Genomic DNA, 20,968 nt, shown 5'->3' on the forward strand with positions numbered 1-20,968 from the left:
GGCAAGAATTAGAGTAAGACTTCCAGTGTTTGCAATGGTAGAGTCTAAAACAGTAAAATTGTGGTTCTGTCAGACTATCAGTGTTATCTCACATAATGTTTAATTTGTAAACTGTTAGCTCAAATGCTTTCAGAAATATTGGAGAATATAAATCTTAAATATGTGTGTATGAGCATGAGTGTGTGTTCATGTATGTATGAAAGAAATGAGTTAACAACAATGAAACTAAAAGGATATAGGTTTCTTCTTTGTTTTAAACAAACTGAAGAGACTTGTTTATTCTATCTTAAAGCTATAGGACTTGAAATTCAAGTTGAAGAACAGAGAACAATATTTAATGGAAAAATAATTATTATGATAAATGAATAAGGTTGACACCAAAGGGAAGATATCAACACCTAAGTGATTAGTTAATTATTCCATGAGCTACCTCACCCTCATAAATTGGTTGCAACTAAGTGAGTTTCTCCTTTGTAATCTCATACAAGATCTCAGAGGAGTATATTTCTGGGTACTATGACTCACAGACCAAGACTTATTCCATAAGCCCAGTACTGGTCTTCAGCTGGGATCCCCACCTTTTGCTGTCTTATAATTTTGTTCACACAAGGAGACTATTAAAAGTGGATTAGATGCTCTGATTTCAAACTGACTTCCTCATTGCAAGTATCATCTGGTTTCACAAAATTCCATACCCTTGGAACATATGTTGACTGTTGGTTTCATTTGGATATGCACCAGGTTTAAAAACATCTCAGATGGTCCTAAGGTTTGACTTTTAGGGATAAAAGCATGGTCTATTGGATAGAGCATTGGTTTGGGAGTGAAAAGGCTAGGGGTTTGGTCTCAGTTCTAAAATAGTTTTAGTGTTATAGTATGTGATATAATGAAGCATAATTAGATTATGTGTTTTGGGCAAGAGGATATTAATGTTCCTTAGATGAAGAAACTTGAAATAAAGCTTTTTTTTTTTTGCTTTAGTATATTGAATAGAGTCATCCAATATTTGTCACTTACTCAATTATTTCCTTAACTTATTTATTCAAAATTATTTACTATGCCCTTATGAAAATCTAAGAGAATAAAATCTGAACTTCATTTGCCACAGTGTTGAACTCCTCCAGATTTTATCATATGCTCCAGGAATCTCATCACCCTGTAGTATAACATTAACCCTGAAATTCACACTTCATCAGTACCTGTCCCTAAAACCCTTCTCTCCCTTTTATTGGAGAAAATTGAAGCGTGGCAAACTAAAAATTCTTCCATTTAAAGAGGATGCCTAGAATAGCCTTCTATTAATTTTCTCCCTGCAGTACTCTGGACAACATCACATCTCCATGTAGGGTACCCTCCATTCCTTCCCTCAAGCCCTATTTTCAGCTATTTTTAACTGCTGTTTCCCGCCCCCCCAATAGCTTGTGAACCATTTGAGAAAAAGAATTGCCAATGTGTCATTCTTTGTATCCCCACATTTCAATACATTTCCTTGAACCTAATAAATGTTTATTGAATGTATTGTTGTGAATAATATTTTTTCTTATTCTTTTTTCTATTTTACATCACTGATATTTTTCCCCCTCATACTTACTTTTAGCTGCATTTTACACTGAAGACTGATATAACACTCATCAAAAATCATGGACATTTCTGTCATACTTATCAGTTAGCTGCAAACATGTATGTGAATATCCTTTATTATGATATAGACCAACACAATGAACCAGATACCAAGAGACACTAGCACTTCCTTATATAATAATGAGCACATGAATAAGTAAAAATGTTCGAAGACAAATAAAAATGTTGACATCACTGAAATTTCTTTGATTACTTTATTCTTAGAGAGAATGAGTAATTGAGTAAGTATAATATAGGCCTAATAGATGTAACACTTATGAAAAATGAAAAATAACCTTTGTCATTGATTCTCTCTTGTAAAATGAGATTGATAAATCAACAAAGCCAAAACCCTCCTGGAAACATTCATAATTCAACTGATTAAAAAGAGAAACACAAGGACAAAATACACAACAATTTACAATGACATAAAAACAATAAAAATCAGATTCATACAAAGAATACTCTTTATCTTAGAACAAGAGTTCTTAAGGAGGGATTTGTGAATTTGCTTTTTGTTTTAAAAAATATTTGATAACTATACTTCAATATAATCGCTTTAATTTATAATTCTATGTATTTATGTTATGTATTTTAAAGCATTCTGACAAAGCATTCATAGGCTTCACCAAACGGGCAAAGGGGTGCTTGACAACTTTCAAAAAAGAGTTAAAAATCTTATTCTAAAGAACCCATGAAAAAAACATATCCTTCCTCTCAGTAGAAGAGAGGTAAATTATAATTACTGAATGGACCATATCCTGTTAAAAAGCAATTAATATTATATTGGTTGATTTTGCTTAACTGTTTTTCTTTGTTATAAGTGATAGTTCTTTGAAAGAGAAAGCAGAAGCATTGAAAAGTAATTGTGATGTAAATAGCAAAAAGCATCAATGAAAGATGTTTTAAAAAGAAGAAAATATGCACATCTCTAGAAAGAAAAAGAAAAGAATATCCATTCATTTAGATGTTATGACATAAGAGTTACCACGCCAAAAAAACTGAAGCTGGAATGAAATCCAGCTGGCTGGCTAGCTGTTTGCAAAGTCCCAAATGGATGCACATTGCATGATTTCACATTTTGCCACAGGAGTTTTGCACAACCCTGGAGACTCCCCTTAGATCTTGATGTACCCTGTTTACTCAGTGGGGGGTTCTACTTTCACAGCTGGACATTAAAAGGAAAGAATTCTTAGAAAAGGAGTCAGAAGGAAAAAAAAAAGGGGGGAAGATTGAGCTCATTCCGGGCTTTTTCCGACAGGCACGCTTCACTAGGTTTTTGTTCTCTATGATTCTATACAACATCTGAGCATTCACGTTGCACAGATGCTACAGAGAATGGAAATTGAAATAAGGCTGAGCATGTTCAAGTAATCACTTTACAAAATTAGTTATTCATTCCATTCTTGTTATAGAAGATTCCAAATGGATCAATCTTTTATCTTCTATGGTTAACTAGAGTGATATTTAGTTTTGACAAGTCAAAGTGGGGTCAGCATGACAATAAAAACATTGACCTCTAGAGCCCTCTGCTTTTTTGTTACTCTTAACTTATTTATTAGCCCACTTCTAGATAGAACAAATATGAAATATTTAGTTTTTAGCACTCTTTACTCCATTAATGAATTTGTCTCTACCTCTCAGTCATACACACACACACACACACACACACACACACACACACACACACACAGCTATTGGTAATTTTCCTGCTTCATAACAAGTGTCTGAAGTCAGCTTTAAAATCAGATTTTCCTGTGAATTGAGGGCCATGCCTATAGTCAGGAAAACCAGAGTTCATATGATCTCAGATGCTTATTAGCTACATAACTTTAAGCAAATCATTTAACCCTGTTTGTCTGAGTTTCACCTTTTGTAAAATGAAGTGGAAAAGGAAATGTCAAACTACTCCAGTATCTTTGTCAAGAAAATTCCAAAAGAGTCACAAAGAGTTAGATACTTCTGAAAATGACTAATAAGAACAATTCCACACTTCAGGGTCACCCAGCTGCCCTAATATCATATTATCATATATCATAATATCATAATACCCTTTAAATACTAGAAGACAATTATTATCTCTCCTCCCTGAAGCTATATATCTACACTTCCTTCAATCAGTCTTCATAATCTCATTATATATGATGCATGTTATAGAGAGGATTCTTATTTAGATTTGAATGACACTAAGTAGCTTCTGAGATTCTTTCTAGTTCTTAGGTTCTATGATTCTTGGAGCTCATTCAAGCCATATAATAATCTTTCTGTTTTGACATTTTGATGTCCATCTTACAAATGAAGTTGACTTACTTTTCAAGTGACAAAGCAGTAGGTCAGGGACTCAAACCTAAATTGTCAAACTTCTAGTCCCATCAAGCCTTATCGAAAATCAACCCCACTGTGACTGAGTATGGATCACAACATAGTATTTTCACATTTTTTATGGTTGTTTCCTTGCTTTTTGTTTTCTTTCTCATTTGTTTCCTTTTTGATTTAATTTTTTTGTGCAGCATAATAATTGTGGAAATATGTATCCAAGAAATGTATTTACATATTTTGGATTACTTGCTGTCTGGGGGGGTAGAGGAGGGGAAGGGAGGGGGAAAAACTTGGAGCACAAGGTTTTGCAAGGTTAAAATGTTAAAAATATTTTTGTATGTATTTTGAAAATAAAAAGCTATTATTAAAAAAAGAAGGGAAAAAAGAAAATTAACCCCACTGTGCCTAGGAGGAGAGGTATTTCATTTCCTAAGTAGTTATCTAATACCAAAGTTCAAGTCAAATCAGAAGAGGGAATACAAAGATATTTACTGAAAACAAAAATTAGATCCGATTAATTTTAGTATTTAGAATAATCCTATTCCTCCCAAAATTGCTCAGAATTTACAATCACTGCCCATCCGAATTGTTAAGGCAAAAGTTGGGGGTGGGGGAGAGAAAGCAAGGGGGAAAGGTAAGGGGTGGAAAGGTAAGTCTAGAGGAGTGATTTCATCATTATGGAGAATTCCTGGTACAGAAACTCCCTTTACTGTGTTGTACTATAACTAGTAGTCTTAGACAGTTGTCTGGAGGCCCTGAGTTAAACGACTCATTCCAGATCAGAGTCAGAATAAGTTAGATTATAAATCAGAATCAGGACTGGACTCAGGGCTTCCTGACTCAAACTTGAGGTTTCTATCTACTACAACACATGAAATGAGGTCTTTACTCATGTGCAAATCACCTGACATGGAGATACCCTTTTTTAAAAAATAATTTATTTATATTTAATACACATTGCTTTATGAATCATGTTGGGAGAGAAAAATCAGAACAAAAGGGAAAAACCATGGGAGAGAAAAAAAAACAGAAAAAAAAGAAATGTGTTGATTTACATTCAACCTCCATATTTTTTTTTTCTGAATGCAGATGATATTTTTCTCTCCAAAGCCTACTGGCATTGCTTTGGATTGCTGAGAAGAACCAAGCCTTTCATAGTTGGTCATCACACATTCTTGCTCTGTTATTGTGTATAATATATTCTTAGTTCTGCTTGTTTCATTCAGCCTCAGTTTGTGTAAATCTTTCCAGGCCTTCCTAAAATCAGCTTGTTCATCATTTTTATAGAACAATAATATTCCATTACCTTCATGTATCACAGCTTATTCAGAGGCACTCTTCTTCTGGAAGAAGCCATTGTTCATCTCCCTATCACATGTGTGGCAACAACTTCTTTCCATTATTTGTGAAACCAAAAGAGGCTACACTTAAAACTACCAAATTGGGACCTTCCCTCTTTCTTACATCCAGAGAAAGTGAACATTCAAGATCATCCACAGTGTTAGTTTTATGAACTAGCTGGTGAATGGGGAAAGACTACCCTACCTAGCTTTCTTTTACAAGCTGGTATGAGAAATGGACTTACAGCCTTGGTTTGATTTGTTCATTTGCTTTTTATTTCTTGGAACAGGTGATGGCAATCTCACTGAAAGCCAGATTCAAGCCCTGACAACTTGGAGCTATGATTCTAGGCAGTCCAGCAGGGAAGCCATGAGAAACCAGAGTGTATGGGACCTCATTCCAAGGAGGAGATGGGGGAGAAGGCAATACTTTGGACATGGAAGTTGGTGGGATCGTGCTACATAGTCAATAAGACAAATTGGGACCTTAATACTCCTCCCAACTTTAGAGACAGAAGTGATATGGAGGAGGTATGCCACAATATGTTCCTGGATATGTTTATATTTCTTGTTTTTTATAATACTTTTGAAGGAAATATTCCTTTGTAAAAATGTGTCTGAATGTTAATGGTTAAGTGTGAGTTGTGTAAAGGAATACCCTACAATTGAGAGAAAACCCTTAGTGGGAGCTACAACCAATTATCCTAAATACCATTAAGGGTAATTAAGGAGAATCCCAGGAAAGAGGTAAAATGTAACATACCTGAATTTATTGTATTAGGGGCCAGAGCAGTCACTGTTACAGAACACTACTTCTATGCTATGGAATTAAGAGAAAGACAAAGATTTTTGCCTGCATTATCTTTAGATGAAACTGTCTTCTATAAATGTCATATTTACAGTGGAATGAAAAGAGAAAGGAAAAAAAGAGAGAAGGGGACAAATAAACATTATATAAGTAAGATAAACTCAGGATTTAGAAGAAAAAAGGTATTCTGAAAATCTACTTTCTGCTCTCAAGTCAATTTATTTCACACTTCTGTCATCTCCTTTCTGTCCCTCAGCCTCTAGTTTGCCTTTCCAGCCATCTGTCAACATTCTCTATCAGTGAAAAGACAAAAGTACAGTACCCGTAGAGCAGATAGAGTTCAGAAGGAAATGACAAAGCACATCAGATCTGAAGTGATAAAGTTTGTGTTCTACTCTCAAAATAAATCTGCTTTATGTTCTAAGACAGGAATTAGATAAAGGCAAATAGAACATTTCTGAAATAATATCTCAAAATTTCTATAAAGAAAACTGTAGACAAAAAATCCATTCTGAAGAAGATAATAGTATTGAGGAATCTACCTTTAAGTTCTAGCAACAATTTTATAATAAAGTTTTTTTTTGGTTTTCAAGGTTATGATGTTTCTGAATTGGTTGGTTTGTTCTCAATTGCCAGTTTCATAGCCACCAATCTGAAGCTGGGATTTTAAATTGTAGTCCTCTTTAATGAGACAAATGAAACACAGCAAGGACTCCCTATTCCAAACCATGAAAAGGGAATAGAGACATTATATTCTAGGTCTCTAGACATAGACATATGTGGCACAGCAGATAGAGCATTGAGCCTGGAGTCAAGAAAAACCTAAGTTCAAATATAATTTCAGATACTAATTTTATGATTCTTGGCAAGTCACTTAATCTACATTTTCCTCAGTTTTCTCAACTGTAAATTGGGTATGATAATAATATCAACTACAATTCAGAGTGGGTGTGAGGATCAAATAAGATATTTGTAAAGCACTTAGCATAGACTTAGAATAGAGTAGGTACTTAATAAATGCCTACTTTTATTCTCTCCTTCCCTTCTTCTTTCCTTCCTTCCCTTCCTTCCTTGGAACTAATAGAGAGCATTCCTAAATTGAACTCAAGTCTTTTGTTTTTGGTTTCCTTTGGAGCAGTGTATGTTCTCATAAAACCCAGTAAGTAAAAAGAACTGGGGAAATAAAAGGCCAGAAAATCATGAAGATACCTCACAGAGTTGGGTTTTTTTTTTTTTTTTGTAATCAAAAACATAGCTAAAAGGGATCAAGGATGCTATTATTATCCCGATTTTACATTTGAGGAAACTGAGGATAACAGAAATTAAATGACTTGCCAAGGGTCGCATAGATAGTAAATGTTTGAGGATGGATTTAAACTCAGGTCCTCATGATGTTAGACCAAGTACTCTAGCCACTGCACTCCCAGCTGCTTCAATGGAAAGAAACCCAGATTTGGAGTAATAAAAAATAAGTTTAATCCTTTCTCTACAACTTCTTGTGTGACTTTGGATAAATTATTTTGTTTCACTATTATTAGTTTCAGTTTCCGTACCTGTCAATTGGAGGTGGGGGAGGGGAATGATCCTAGATGCCCCTTAAGGTCCTACCAAGTTCTACATCTATGAACTATATGTACTACTTGTGCATGTTGTGTGCAAATTATGTTATGCTAAAAAAAAAGACAACAGATATATTTATATGAGGAAAGGTATCATCATTACTTCATTCCTAAGCAAGGTGAATGAAACTGACACAGCAGTAATGCACAGGCTTTCTATTTATGTCTGCCACGGTTTTTCTTATGACTTGGATATCTACCCATTAAAAAATGGGAAGAAATCTCAACCAACCTTGGTTGGCCCAAAATCATGACATATCTCAGTCAGTTAATAAACACTGATTAAACATCTAGTAGCTACTAGTCACTGTGCTAAGCCTAGGGGATAAAAAGAGATGATCCCTGATCTCAAGGAAGGGTCTAATGGAAGAAACAACATACAAATAACTATGTATAAGCAAGATATATATAAGATAAACTGGCAATAATCTCTGAAGAAAGTCAATAAAATTAGGAGTAATAAGGAAAGGCTTTCTGTGGAAAGTGGGATTTTAGCTCGTACTTGAAAGAAACCAGAAGTCAGAAATGAAGGAGAAAATTCCAGACATGGAGGACAGCCAGTAAAAATGTCCAGCCTCAAACCACAAAGGAACCAAAAATCTCATTCTTCCCTGACTCTCCACCCCAAGTATTCTTTCCCAATGTGAAAGTAATCTCATTTGGATTTGTACCCACACATACACATTCATCTCGTTTGTTCACTAATGTAATTTAAAATATCAAGTAATTAATTGCCAAGCTGAATAGAAATTTTAACCTAAATTTGACATCCTGGGAAACTGGAGAAAGGCTAGCTAGACCAAACTTCTGACAGTTTGGATCCAAAAATGACATCAAGACACTGACCTCTTATGAAATGCAGAGTAAAGCAAAAGGATCATGTTTATCCAGCATCAGTTTCCTGTCTCCATTGTTTATTTTTAAGCAGTAAACACACTTGCTGTGTGACGATGCAGCCTGTAGAAAAGTTATTAGGAAATCAGACACAGTTTCTGTAAATCTTCCTAGGGCTATTGATGTGAAATTCTAAACATGGGTGCAGGCTTAGCATACATTTTTTCTGAGCCATGTGAATACTTCTGTGAATATTTGTGAGTGTTTCTGGCCACAGATTTGTAGTCTATGCCTGACACTTCCACTTACCTCAGCCAAAATATTGAGATTTTGTTTAATTTTAACTAAACATATCTCAAACTATTTTAATGCATGACCCTTGGGGCTCATTTTGGTCAAAACCAATTCATTGTGTGGTTAGATTTTTGCAAAAATATTTTCATCCATTTCCCCTCTTTTCTCTGAACGTTTTGCATTATGAGCCCATGCCATTGTGTGGGGTGTTATCTGGGGCTTTCCCCAAGGGGTACAAAATAATCCAATAACTCAGACTGAAGCAATTCTTATCCAAATCCTGAGACCAGTTTAAACATCTCCCATCAGCCTGTGGCCAAGTATGTACATATTGGACCCTAAGGCTCCTGAGTTATAGAAGCAGCAGACTTCAGTAAAAAGAGCATCTGGTTAGGATTTAGAACATTTGGATTCTTATCCAGTTCTTGCTCTACTACCAATATGCCCTATGTCCTTGGAGGCATTACTTATAATCTGAATGGACCTCAGTTTCCATAACTATATGATACAGATGATGATTATAAAATCTCATGCATTTAGGACAGTTTCAAGTTTACAACAAGCTTTCTTCCTGACAATCCAGTGAGTTAAGTGTTAGCATTGCTAACATTATTTCACAAATGAGAAACTGAATCTAGGAGAGGCAAGAAGACTTAGTCATTATCACCTAGCAAGTAAATATAAGAAGAATGATTTGAATCCAGGTCTTGACTCAAATTTCCAATTTTTTTTCTCTACATCAAGCTCCCTTTCTGATAATTTGTTACATGTAAAAATAAAATAATCAACTCAATATGGCACTGTTTTGAAAAATAGTAAAAATGGTGACTTCCATAAAGTCCTTCTCCATAGCCTCATTGTATCAATGAGATGATCCTGGGTTCCTAAAGGTTCTACCAAGAGAGTACAAGCTCTGTCTGGTTCCTCAAACCTGGTTGATTGCTGTCCTTCATTTTCAGAGAACCAAAATCACATCACTATGTTAGAGTTGAGTTATAGTGAGTCTAACTGTGGCTGACCAGAATAATACAAGCTCTAAATGCTCTACCACAGGTCGGACACAAATAATTCACAAGAATATTTGTGATAGCTTCCCTAATTTTGTGTATTTCACATTTGCTTTGGACCAATTCAATTCTGCTTTGTTCATAGAGCATAGCACCTTCTTTGATGAGGACACACCATGTTGGACAGCCCTGTGCCAGTGTCTCCCATGTCACACAATTGAAAAGTTCTTAAGAGATATCTTGAAAGTATCCTTGTGTCACTTTTTCTGACCATCTTGTGAACACTTGTCCTATGTTAATTCTCCATAAATAATTTTTTGGACAAGCTTTGATTTGGCTTTTGACCAAACTTAGCCAGTCCAATGAAGTTGTACTCCCTGCAACAGAGGTGAAATGCTTGGCAGTTTAGTTCAAGAAAGGACCTCAGTGTCTGGTATGGTACAGGTGATCTTCAAAATCTTCCCAAGATAATTCAAATGGAAGCCATTTATTTCCTAGAATGGTGCTAGTACACTGTCCAGGTTTCACAGTCATATAACAATAAGATCAGCACAATGGCTCTGTAGAGCTTCAGTTTGGTAGTCAGTCTAATACCTATCTTCTCCCATACTTTCCCTCGAAGACTCCCAAACACTGACTTAGAGAGGCTTCAGATATGACCCTGCAAAAGAATGAAACTTTTCTGAGGATCAGACAACTTACAGAAAGACACATTATCATTAGGCTGACCACCTGGTGATGATTGATTTTGGAGGCATAGTAAACTATTAAAACAAATAAAAATGCCAATAAATGCCCACTTTGAGGGATGGCAATAGATTAGTGGGAAACGAGGCTAAAAACCTTGATTTTTAGAATATTTATACATGTTGACTATTGATACAGTACCTTTGAGCTCCTTGCCTAATGACCAATGACTATTGGGTGAAAAGGTTGAATTATATCAATTATGACATTCTTACTATAAACCAAGGGTTTTTAACCTTTTTGTTTGTCATGAACTTCACAGACAGTCTAATGAAGCCTATGGATTCCTTCCAAGAATAAGGTTTTTAAATGCATTATATAAAACACATAAGATTGCAAAGGAAACCAATTATAATTGAAATGCAATTATAAGTTGTTGTTTGTTAAGCTCATGGACCCAGGTTAAAAACCTTCTATAAACAAAATTAGAAGAAAGAAGGAAGTTGCAGCTAAATGGAAGAATAGCTTAAAGGTATTCCTTGTTATTGATATGGGTATTCTCCCTTAATCAGATCTCTGTGTAGAGTCAGACTACAATTTGTCAGAGTTAAGATCAAAATTAGCAAACACACACACACACACACACACACACACAGAAAACACAAGGAAAAAATGACATACAATTTAGGCAACTTACCTCTGAACACTATTTAAAACAAGGAATTGAACATCAAAAGTAGGAAATGAGCAAGATAAATAACATCAACAATGACTAAAGTAATTTTGTCTCAAATTTAACTGGCATAAATTAATTACCACAACAAGGAGACCAAAAGAACCCAGAAAGTACTTTAGTTATCAGATAGCTGCCTAACTTGCCAAATGTAGAGAGATAGATGCCAAAAGCAATGATGGTTAGAATATAAATTTGATTGTAAAATTTTACAAAGAAAGATGATGGACAATTATGAATAGCAGCATTTCATAAAGCAAAGAGAAGTAGTTCCGGATAAAACCAGTTTAAAGAAAGTTTGACAAGATATTCAGCTAAATAAAGTCATTCAAGGACTTTCAAGGATGAAAATAGAAAGTTTAGCCACCCAGAAAACAGAAAAGATTTGCAAAAATCATTTTAATGAATGTTTTCTTCATCAAAGAGAGTGAAACCATGACACTTGTACCCTAACATTATAGTCTAGGACATATTTATCAAGGAAATAAAAATGAGCACTAAAAAGAAAAAATAAAACAAGAAAAGTAGCCAGATGGGACCAATTGTATGTAGAGAAGTTTCATGCTAGAGGCGAAATTGTGAATGTATTGAGAGGCCAATATATAAGATATTTGAAAGCAGATAAGATAGTAAAAGGCTGAGACTTTATTAATATCCCCCAAAGATCAGAAAGAATATCAATAACCATTGACTTATATTTTTACTTTATAAGCTTTACAAAATCTTTGTGAAAGTCAACTATGCACAAATAGAAGGCAGTCTTAATAAAAATCTTAATAGGGAACAAACAACTTTTACAAGTAATAACCAACAATGTAACGTGTTTTTACTATCTTACAATTAAGTAAAAGATGTAGAAATAAATGCATATTTATTATTTCTATTATAAAAACATTTGAATTGGTAGAATAAAAAACTATAACAAGTTATCTCCCATTCATATATTAAAATTATAAAAAAGGCAAACATTCAATTAAAGGTATTTACCACTATGATAGAGAAGATCCATCTTAGAAGGATTGGATAGTGAGGGCCCCCAGATGCTTCTGTTTGCAGATGTGGCAGGTGTTGATTGCATCAAGCCTCGGAACATAGCAGAAACCTCCTGGAAGAGATCTGTAATCCCTCAAGGGAGTTTGACTTATTCACTTATAATAAAGAATAAGTGGATAAAGAATGCCTATTGCTATTTCATCATGCATTTAGATGGGCATCCTATAGAGCTTGTCCATCAGAAAGTATGATTTATCTAGAACAGATGGTACAGATGGACAATGAATTGGGCCCAGATTTGAAAAGGAGGAGGACAGGTTAGATTGCCCTTGAAATATTTTTTTTAAATTCCTTTATTGACCTCAAGCTTTTCATGAAACCAGAGGCCCATCTTTTTAATTTTCTTCAGTTATTCAGTCATGTCTGACTCTTCATGACCCATGGACCACATTGTCATGGGATTTTCTTGGCAAAGATATTGAAGTGGTTTACCATTTCCTTCTCCACATCTTTTTAATGCTAACATTCTGCTGGTGTTATATGGTAGAGAGGCAAGGAACAAACTGCCTTTGTAAAAAGAAAAATTAGTAGCACAGAAGGAAATAGTGGGTATAAACAGATTAAAGCAAATAACTAAAGATGAACGTTAAGAAAAATCAAGAATAAAAGAGGTCATCAAAGAACTACCCAATAGGAAAAGAAAATGGACTGGTCATATGACAAGACAGCATGACAGGTGGACAGAAGTTCTGGTTCTGACTCTCTGGACTTCTCTATGCCTTATCTGCATGGAGTTTTATCATCCTGGAATTTCTCTTAGTGTTCTTGCTGTGGAACATCCACCCACAATTCAGGTTTATTTCTCCCACTGATGAGTTTCTCCTAGAGCCTTAATTTTGGTACTTTTTATTTTTCAAAATACATATAAAGGTAGTTTCAATATTCACCCTTGCAAAACCTTGTTTTCCAAATTTTTCTCCTTCCCTCCACTTTTCTCACCTCCCCTAAAGAGCAAGTAATCCAATATTGGTTAAACATGTGCAATTCTTCTAAGCACATTTCCACATTTATCATGCTGCACAAGAAAAATCAGACCAAAAGGAGAAAAAAATAAGGAAAAAAACCCCAAGTAAACAACAACAAAAGCAAAGGTGAAAATACTATGTTATGATTCACATTCAGTCCCCATAATTCTCTTTCTAGATGCAGATGTCTCTCTCCATCACAACCACTGGAATTACCCTCAATCACTTCATTGTTAAAACGAACCAAGCCCATCACAGTTGATTATCATATAATCTTGTTGTCACTGTTCTTTTGATATATGTTCTCTTGATTTTATTCAGCAGTTCGTGTAAAACTCTCCAAGTTTTTCTGAAATCATCATACTAGTAATTTCTTATAGAATAAAAATATTCCATTACATTTATATACCATAACTTATTCACCATTTCCTAACTGATAGGCATCCACTTAAGTTTGTAGTTCCTTGCCACTACAAAAAGGGCTGCTACAAATATTTTTGCATAGGTGGGTCCTTTTTAAAATATTTTTTATGATTTCTTTGGGATACAGACTCAGTAGAGATACTGATGGATCAAAGAGTATGTACGCTTTGATAGCCTTTTGGGCATAGTTCCAAATTTGGAACTTCAATTTGGGGGCAAGGATCCTAGGCCAGTAATCTTTCATTCCCCTCCTGGCTCTCCTGATTCTCCAGGCTTCTCTGTTATATACCTACTCAAGAAATCCTTTCCCACTCCCCTTTTTGTGTGGTCTTCACCATTCAAAAATAATATCTTTGAAGACAGGGATTGTCTTTCTTTTGTTTGTATTTTGTTTGCATTATTTGTTTGTATGCTTAACACAGTGCCTGAAACATATGTGCTTAAATTCTTGAAGTTTTGCCTTGTCTAGAGAGCTAAAAAGATCCATTGATATCCTCCCAATTTTAAGAGAAAGCAAAAAAAATCCTCTAACATATTGGATGGTCACACTATCTTTACCTTATGAAATAAGATGGACAAGAATTTAATAGATAGGCAATCATGGTTGAGTTATTATCTGCATCATTGAATGTAACTTACTAAATATTGAGATCACAGAACTATTTGAATAACAACATTAGATATATAAGATGGCATTATAATTGAAAAGAATATTAAATAGACATTTGTTAAATATACCTTAGGGACTCTGGGAAATAAAAATTATGAGACATAGTCTCTTTCTTCAAAGAGTTTACAAGCTACTTGAGAAGATGAAAAATATATTCATAAAATATTATTATATAAAATGGTAAGTGCTAAAGGAATAGTTATGATTGAAGTAATATTTAACATGAGTACTTACACAGAGGGAAAACTTGTGAAATGGGATTTTTCAGGGGTGGATTTTTTTCTTTTTTTAAATTTTTAATAATATCTTTTTATTTTCAAAATATATGCAAAAATAGTTTTCAACATTCACCCTTGCAAAACCTTGAATTCCAAATTTTTCTTCCTTCTTTTTCTCCATCTCCCCTCCCAGACAACAAGTAATCCAATATAGATTAAATATGTGCAAATCTTCTAAACATATTTCCACATTTATCATGCTGCACAAAAAAAAAAAAATCAAGAGAGGACAAAAGAGGAAAAAAAAACAAGCAAACAACAACAAAAAAGGGTGAAAATACTATGTTGTGATCCACATTCAGTCCCCATAGTTCTTTCTGGATGCAGATGGCTCTCTTCAACATAAATCTGTTGGAACTAGCCTGAATCACCTCATTGTTAAAAAGAGCTATGTCCATCACAGTTGATCATCACATAATCTTATTGTTGCTGTACATGCTATTCTCTTTGTTCTACTCACTTCACTTAGGAACAGTTCATTTAAATCTTTCCAGGCCTTTCTGAAATCAATCTGGAATCTGGAATCTGCTCTGAAATCATTAAGAAATTGATCATTTTTTATAAAATAACATTCCATTACATTCATATACTGTAATTTATTCAGCCATTCCACAACTAATTGGCATCCACTCAGTTTCCAGTTGCTTGTCATCACATAGAGGGTTGCTACAAACATTTTTGCACATATGGGTCCTTTTCCCTTTTTTATTATCTCTTTGGGATGTAGACCCAGTAGAGACATTGCTAGATCAAACAGTGTTCACATCAAAATTAATTTTTATAAGAATTTGCATTCCAAATTTTTGACAAACTATAATTTATGATGGCAAGAGGGAGGGATAACATATAAGAATCATTTGAAAAAACTGGGAGTGTTTGGTCTGAAAAAAATGGTTGCAGGAAGGGAAGGACTCAATATTCACTTTAGTTTTAAGGTTTATGTTTCTGTGGTGGTAAAATGGTCAGTGGGATTCATTGGAAGTAATCCCAACTAGTGGAATAGGAAATTACTTCTGAGTGGAAGTGAAGTAAGGTAGTGAGGAATGAGGTAGAAAGCATATTATTCTATATTATCTATGACTGATAAGTATGACTGGATTGCATTAGATAGCACTGGATTAATGGGGCCAAGATCAAGAGTTCAATGCCTATGTCAGTTTTGTTCTGTTTCATAGCTACCAATATTTTTCCCTACCCTACCCATCTTTTCCATAATTAAGATGGTGATCAAGACAGAATTCCTAAATTTTTGCTTATGTTTTATTTTGTTTTCATTATATTGGTAATTTCATTGACATAAGGAATTTTCAATGAGAAAACTTCCCTTTACCAATATAGATTGGCACATACTCTTAAATATCAAGTCTGTGAGAGCTGCCAAGAACACCGAGAAGTTAATTGACTTGTCCAAGATCACAAAGCCAGCATTTTTCAGAAATGGGACTTGAACCCAGGTCTTCCTGATTCTCTATCCACTATCAAGACTATTTCTCATCGAGAGTTCAATGGGAATACATCTCTACTCCTGGCAAACAACTCAAAACACATGTCCTAATTACTAATGGGTCAGCAATCTCATCTTTGCTCATTCAGAAAAATTTCATTGAATATCCTACTATATGCCAGGCACTGTGGAGCTATAAAGTCAAGCCGTTCAAAGGGTCTAATTGAAAAAATAAGAAATATACAGCATAAGCAATAAAGATCAATGTATGATGTGCAGTATAGGAACCAAACAGACAACAGAGAAGAGAGAATTCTTTTTATGGAGAAAAGAATGACATTACTCTTTTCATGACATGGCCAAACAGTTAATAACCCAGGGAGAAGGACCAGACATCTAACTAAGAATGCAAGTTGGTGTTCTTATATGTTTTATTGATATTGCCTTCTTCATTCAAGTCCATGTTTTCATGATACAGAACCAAAGAAAAAAAATTTAACTATTAAGAAAGTCCTAATAGGCATCACCATCACACAGTGGATTATAGAAACACATAGTATTTCAGTGGAGATGTTATCCATCCAATTCAATGTGCATGCTTAACCTAATCACCCATCTACCCTTCATCCTCCAGAAGCAGCTATTTTGTTAAACAACTGCCTCCTCTGATCTGTCAACACTAAAAAACTGACCACTTATATCTTTTGAGATTCCAGACCTGACTGAAGGTGATGGAAATTGAACTTTGGTCCTGGAGAGCTCCTCATCCCAGTAAGCTATCTCTGGAACAGAGGAAATTTCAGGCAAATTCAATGTACACCATGTCCTGACACTTGACTCACAAAGTGGGCCTGATGCTGGCTCACCTCCAAGACAGAGATAAAGGCCTCAGGGACCAAAGTCATTAGAAGAGGAATAGAATAGATATTATAACAGAGATGGGAAAGGGAATGAGATAATTATAGTTTATATCCATCTCTTTTAATAATAATTCATAGTCTTCTGTAAGAGAACCAATGACAAATTAATTTTTCAAATCACTCATTTTTTCTAAAGGGTTTTTTCTCCCCAGATATTTTGGTTACTATTGAGTAATATTCCAAAAAGCTCATTTTTATTTAGACATTTCCTAGAAATACTGAAAATTCAGAGAGCTTCAGAACCGATACTGCCCAAAAACATACCCTCCCCTGCCTTGATCTATCAATCAAGCCTAAGTCCCAGTGGTTTTGATTAGAACAAGTCCCAAAACCTTCACCTAATACAGAGCCATGCTTTAAGGTAAGTCTCAAGGGTTCCAGAAGACCCACAAGCTAGCACAAAGATCCAGAATCTGTTTCTCCCACCTACCTATCCATCCTTGAATCCATGTCTTCTATAAACTGACTTCATAACAAAATATCTAGTGCTGTAAGAATAGAAACATAGGTTGAGAGAAATAAGATTTTTTTTTTGCACACATCTCTTAGAATAGAGAGCAGCTTGCTTTGTTTACATTCCTTCTCCATAAGGAGTATCTTTTTAAAAGATGAACTGTAATGGGCTGAGGCTTGAGTTGATGCACTGAGGTCCCAAGCACATGAGGCTAAATAGTAATTGGACCATACTCTATTAATATGTAAGCTTGGAGAAAGAATGGCCCCCACCCACTCTTTGTGCAAGTCCTGATGTGTTGTATAGGAAATGACGATTTTGGTGGGTGGAGGCAGGGGAGTGGAAAGGGAAGGGGAGGAGAGACTTTTGGGATTGCCATTGCCACAGTTGGCTCAGCTCACGGAGGAGATGGCTCAGTGGGTAGAGCACCAGCCCTGAAGTCAGGAGGACCTGAGTTCAAATCCAGCCTCAGACACTTAACAATTCCTGGTGGTGTGACCATGGTCAAGTCACTTAACCCCAACTGCCTCAGCAAAAGCAAAAAGAAGAAGAGAAACAAACAGAAAGGTTGTCGCAATGGCAATCCCAAAAGTCTCTCCTTCCCCTTCCCCTTTCCACTCCCCTGCCTCCACCCACCAAAATCGTCATTTCCTATACAACACATCAGGACTTGCACAAAGAGTGGGTGGGGGCCATTCTTTCTCCAAGCTTACATATTAATAGAGTATGGTCCAATTACTATTTAGCCTCATGTGCTTGGGACCTCAGTGCATCAACTCAAGCCTCAGCCCATTACATCGAACAATTCTCAAAAGCCAGTTTGAAAAACATGACCAAGCTGATCATTCATATTTCACAGAAAAATTGTAGAAAAAGCAAAGAGACAAGATCTGGATTCCAGTCTCATTTCTGTCATTCAATGAACTCACTATGCAATTTACAAGTGAATCTAAGTTTCTCCTTTTTTGTCTGTTAAATAAAGATGATCCTTTTATAATATCCTCAAACATATTTGAAAAACCGCATATACACACTCTGAAAATTACAAACTACAACATGAATATGAAATATTACTAATATCATTTGAGAGGAGGGCAAGTAACTATCAATAGCTTGATATGATCATAAATTTAGAATTGGAAGAAACTTTAAGAGACTTCTTGGAGACAGAGTAGTACATGGAATGGAATGAAAGTTGGTTCTGGAATCTGAGCTTCTGGGTTCACTCCTGATATTTACTATCTATGTGATCCTGGAATCTTTGTCCTCAGTTTTCTTATCTGTTAAATAAAGGATTGGGGTTACATGGTATCTGAGGACTCTTCCAGCTCTAAATATATCACCCTGTTATCCATCTAATTCAATCCTCATCGTTATGCAAATAAATAAACTGAGGCTTGAAAAGACTTTTACTTTCCTAGGCTTACACATTTAGTTTCAGAGACAGGATTTTTTAAATTCAGATCTTGGTGCCAAAGCCAGGAATTCTTTGCATATGTATACATCTTTGCATCCAATTATATATTAAATGTATCCAGAGAAGAATGGGCTTAGTCCTTTCTATAAAAATTCAGCACATTATGTCCCACCAGACCTGATTTTGAACCAGTTTTCATAGTACATTAGATTCAATCATAGGTTTATAGACTTGAAAGGGACTTTAGTGATCATTTAATCTAATCCTTACTTCCCTACCCCCACCCCATTTTACAGAAGAAAAAAAAAAAAACCCGAAGCTTATAAAGTTTAAGTGAGTCATTTAAAAATCATAGAGCTCATTAGCAGAAGAACCAGAACCAAAATCTAGGTATCCTGGAAGCTCCATAGTAATGATGATTCAGAAAAAGTCGGGTGTGGAGCAAAGGAATCTATGGTTTCACGTGTGGTTAATCTTTTCTGGAGACCAAGGTGGCTGTTATTGCTAACACGCAGATTGTGTATTTATGGTCCTGACCAGATAGTCCAAACCAAAAGTCATAAACAGTTACAAACAGCACAGTCAGATCCTGTTGGGGGCCTGATTTTTCTGTATATATAAGAACAACTGGTTATAAACTTTAAAAGGGGAGATGTGCACCAAAAGACCCCCCCCCCCCCACCAGGGGATATATTGCCTGAGCGATAAGGTGATCTGGCTCCAGGGTGGAAAGCAGATGCAATCTCTGTTCTTAGCATCGCACAAAGAGGAATGTTCATGAGAGAAGATGAGATTGGCTTCTGGGAGACATAAGATAACAAAGGGGAAAGCAGCTGTTCTGAACAACCTTGAGAGCACCCAGCATGATGAAAGCTTTCCAGTCTGTTCTTTTATCATTTGCAGCTGTAAGTGACACATCCAGCCTCCAAGTGGTCTGCTTTTCTTTCTGTGGATCTGAAGAAGAAAAAAATCAAGAAACATAACCCTCAAAACCCTTTTCCTTCTCTTTTCCCTACAATTCTACCCCAGTCCCAATCCCCATCCTAGTTTGTGTGAGGATTTGGGAGTGGAAAAGACCTTAAAGTGCCTTGAAAATACCAAAATCAGAATTCTTTCTTATCAGGTAATCCTGCATTTCTGATAACACCACTTGCCAACAAGGTGATTAGGTGACAGGAGAATACCCACACGTTTCTCTATCAGATGCAGTTTCAGGGACCAATTTAGCTAAAGGTCAAACACCCTGCTTTTCTTGACCCTCTGAAGATAGCTGCTCTCCGGAAGAGTCGTTCATTTTATAGTCATCCGAACACACACTTGAAGTGCTGGGGCCACCCCGACACTGAATCTGATAAGATTACTTCCTGATCTCCCTCTTTTTACATCTCTGACTTTGCTATCCCATTGAGCATTCTGCTCAGTTTCCTGTAAAGCCTCCCACTGAGTTGAAAGTTACTCTGCGCTTCCATGACTAGTCTCCTTACCCTTCCCCAGTAACATTCTTTTTTCCCACATGCTGCAGAAAGGAATGGGTTTCCCCAGATTTGTTTATATGCTAGTAAGAGGAAGTGTTTGTGCTCAAGCCATTAGAGTCCTACATTCTTGCTCTCTTCCCAAGTTTCATTAGTCATAACTATTTAGTTGCTTTCTTCCTGGCTACTTTTTTTTTTTGAAAAGGTGGTAGAATTCTTCCTTACTTAAAAATGAAGCAGGGAAGAAATAGTTATGGACAAAATGAAAACTCGAATTAAATGCCATTATGAACTTAAACTGTATGAGTTGCTGAAAAAAAAATCCTGCCAATTTCCCTGAATAAACATTCTTGAGAAGGCCAGAGGAAAGATGTGTACTACAGATAAGAGACTCAAAAACTATTGTTCTTTTGGTCTAGTAAGTGTATGAGGAAAGTGTCTTTTTAAAGAATGTCATCAGTTTTCTGTTTTTTAAAAAAAAGTATTAATGTTTTTCCACACAACACACATTTCACAAAAAACTTAAACTCCCTTAGTTTTTAAAAGCATATTCTTCTCAAAATCATAAATTATGAAGTATTGACAGAATGAGGATTGTTTGCTTTAATATC

The sequence above is a fragment of the Antechinus flavipes genome, chromosome 2, assembly GCF_016432865.1.
Source record: "Antechinus flavipes isolate AdamAnt ecotype Samford, QLD, Australia chromosome 2, AdamAnt_v2, whole genome shotgun sequence".
NCBI lineage: Eukaryota > Metazoa > Chordata > Mammalia > Dasyuromorphia > Dasyuridae > Antechinus > Antechinus flavipes.